This window comes from Platalea leucorodia (genome assembly GCF_965183815.1).
Source record: "Platalea leucorodia genome assembly, chromosome: 6".
NCBI lineage: Eukaryota > Metazoa > Chordata > Aves > Pelecaniformes > Threskiornithidae > Platalea > Platalea leucorodia.
The window spans coordinates 28,253,835-28,256,898 of record NC_138828.1 but is presented as its reverse complement, the minus strand read 5'-3'; positions in this window follow the sequence as shown (position 1 = coordinate 28,256,898).

Genomic DNA, 3,064 nt, shown 5'->3' with positions numbered 1-3,064 from the left:
GCTTAAAGAAAGAACTGATGAGTCACTCTTTAACGAATGCCCCTTTCTAAAGTTAAACTTTTATAGTTTAACTTGGCTTTGTTATTCTAACTATTCCTCCCTCTACAGAGTTACAATCCCTGTAACGTATATATTACTTAACAGTATAAACAACGTCTATGAATTCAAGACGGACTATTTGTACTACTCTTGCACAATTTATGACTGCTGCCATGGACGTCAGTAGGTACAGGGAAGGGTGACTTGGAATAGCTCAACCAAACAGCAAGCAGGACTGGAAATTTCACACTTGCAGCTCTTGTAAAGAATTATGAAAGTTGGTGGATAGTATTATCTTACTTTTTGGAACCAGTGAAAGGCATCTAAACGGAGCATGCCAACAAAAGGAGTAACAAATGATGAAATAAAGAGCTAGCTTGTAGATACCTGAGCAGAGCTTTGAGGAAAAAGTTAAATAGAGAGTTTAAGCTCTGGAGACCTATAGAATTGCAACCACTGCCTTACCCGGATGGTGTCTGTCTTATCTAGGCAATTTCAGTAAAAACTAGAAAGTCTGAAAAGTTTAACCTGTCTAATAATTGACACGGATTGTAATCCGATAACTGGGTTTGGTACGCTGATATCAATGGGGCCATCACTGTTGAGAGCTCATCAGCACGTCACTGGCACTTGAGCCCAGTGTTATCAGGAAGAAAAAAAGAAAAAATAATCTATTAACAAACATATTGTGGCTAACAGCAGGTTCACAACTGACCAGCTACAAGCACTTATACGCATCTCACCAAGCAGAGTCATTAAGCCATGCATATAAATAATCCTACATCCAGAGCTGGTAAGCGAGCTGGTTCAGTACTTTGCAATGCTACCGTCACAGCTCTGTTGGCTACTGCACGTGCAAAGCCTTTCCTTCTTGTTATTCTTAGTACTTTCATTTCTGTGTTTTTGTTTGGGGACATGCCTCAGTCTCACTTTTTCGAACTCCTCACCGCAGAGAGGATACAAGTGCCCAACCAGCCCAGGCCTTTGGCAGTGGGGGCACCTGCTTTGACGACGCGGATGCCCCGTTTCAGAATCCCCAGTGGTGACGACATGACCGTGAGCAGCTTCCATACCTACATCTCCTCAGACACGTGAAGTGAGTTCAGGTGACCCTTTTACTATTTCATCAGCCATCATCTGGAAAAACAACTTATTTCCTTTTCCCCTTTTCCCCTTTTTTAGACTTGCCAGTGTGTTATAGAGGAACTAGACTGGGAGAAGCCTTTGCTCAAAGTAATAGACACAAAGCCAGATGTAACCTGTGTGCTTCACTCCTCTTCAGCAGGGGATGACTCAGAAACAGGAGGCCGTGTGTAGAATTACAGTGGATAAGAATTTACAAAGGAAGGTCTACATAAATACAATACAGATCTTAAACCTGGAGTGCCTGCCATACTGTAGCATTAAGCTTATCAGTAGGAGTGAAGAACAGTTTAATTGAAGCGATAGCCTGGACTTTTTCTTTTAAACTGCCATTAATGTTTAACTTTAAAAAAGAAAAAGCGACAGCTGCACAATAACCAAGTTGTTGATGTCTGATGAACACACTTTACTCTGCAGGCAGCTGACCGGCACTGTGGGTTTTTAACTATTGAGACCTTTCCCACTGGTTGAGTGAATTCATGGAGGAGCGGCAAGTGCATGCTGCATACAGAGTTATACAAGCCCTTTTTGAAGGCAGCATCAGAAACAAAACCGTACTCTGTAAACTTGCTTTAATCTTTGGATGCCTTTTCACAGCTCTGCTTGCAACATTGCAAATTCAAAGTTTGCATAGGATACTTTCAAGCAGTGAGCTGTCATTCAAAATGAAAGTTATATGTTCCTTTAAAAATCTCCTGATTTTAAGAACAAACTCAGTTGCTCAAAAACTTCTATATATCAAATATTCACCGGTAAGACCTTTGTAGTTAAAATATTGGTATTTTTGTACATAAATGCACACATACTTTTGATGAGTTCTCTAGGCTGCTACAGAATTTGAGCAGTAAAGTTAGCTCCTGGTGCCTGGTACTGTCACCATCTTACACAGAGAAGGATGACAAAGTGAAAAAAAAACCCAAACAAACCCACCACACAGCTGAGAGCAATTAAAAGCATCTCTTAGAGTCCCTCGTACAGCTTGGACTTACTGAAGCTGTGTGCAATTGAAGTTCACTCCTTTAAAAGACGGGAAACCTCTCCCCATCAAGGAATGATGCGCACCGGCAGCCCCGGGCAGCCGGAGAGCCTGCACAGGCATGGCTCAGCCTCCCCTGGGCGTGCAGGCGAGCAGGCAGCCCTGGCTGTACTGATGTACAGTACCAGAGATGCCACAGCATGTGCTGGTTTTCCAAGTTGTGACAGAGACTTTTGGTCAGATTTGCTGTATCTGCAGTTATAAAAAGACAGGCTTAGGAAAGCCTGTCTGGGTAATGATGACAACTTGTTTGTCCTCTTCCAAATACCAGCAGCTTTTTTTTTCTCTTTTACATCTGAAGTTGTTTAATTTTTTCAGCAATTTAGTGCTTTTATTTCCCAGAGTAAGACCCTCAGGCTCATTAGCATTGCTCTACTGAGGGAGGTGGGAGAGAAAAGAGCCTTTTTCTTGCCCAGTTTTTGACGGCTCCTTCACTAGATTCTCCCTATGGTGTTGTATAGAGTCATAGAATCATAGCATCATTTAGGTTGGAAAAGACCTTTAACATCATCAAGTCCAGCCGTTAACCTAGCACTGCCAAGTCCACCACTAGACCAGGTCCCTAAGCACCACATCTACCCGTCTTTTAAATACCTCCAGGGATAGGGACTCCACCACTTCCCTGGGCAGCCTGTTCCAGTGCCTGACAGCCCTTTCAGTGAAGAAAGTTTTCCCGATATCCAATCTAAACCTGCCCTGGCGCAACTTGAGGCCATTTCCTCTCGTCCTATCGCTTGTTACTTGGGAGAAGAGAATGACCCCACCTGGCTACAACCTCCTTTCAGGTAGTTGTAAAGAGCAATAAGGTCTCCCCTCAGCCTCCTCCTCTCCAGACTAAACAACCTC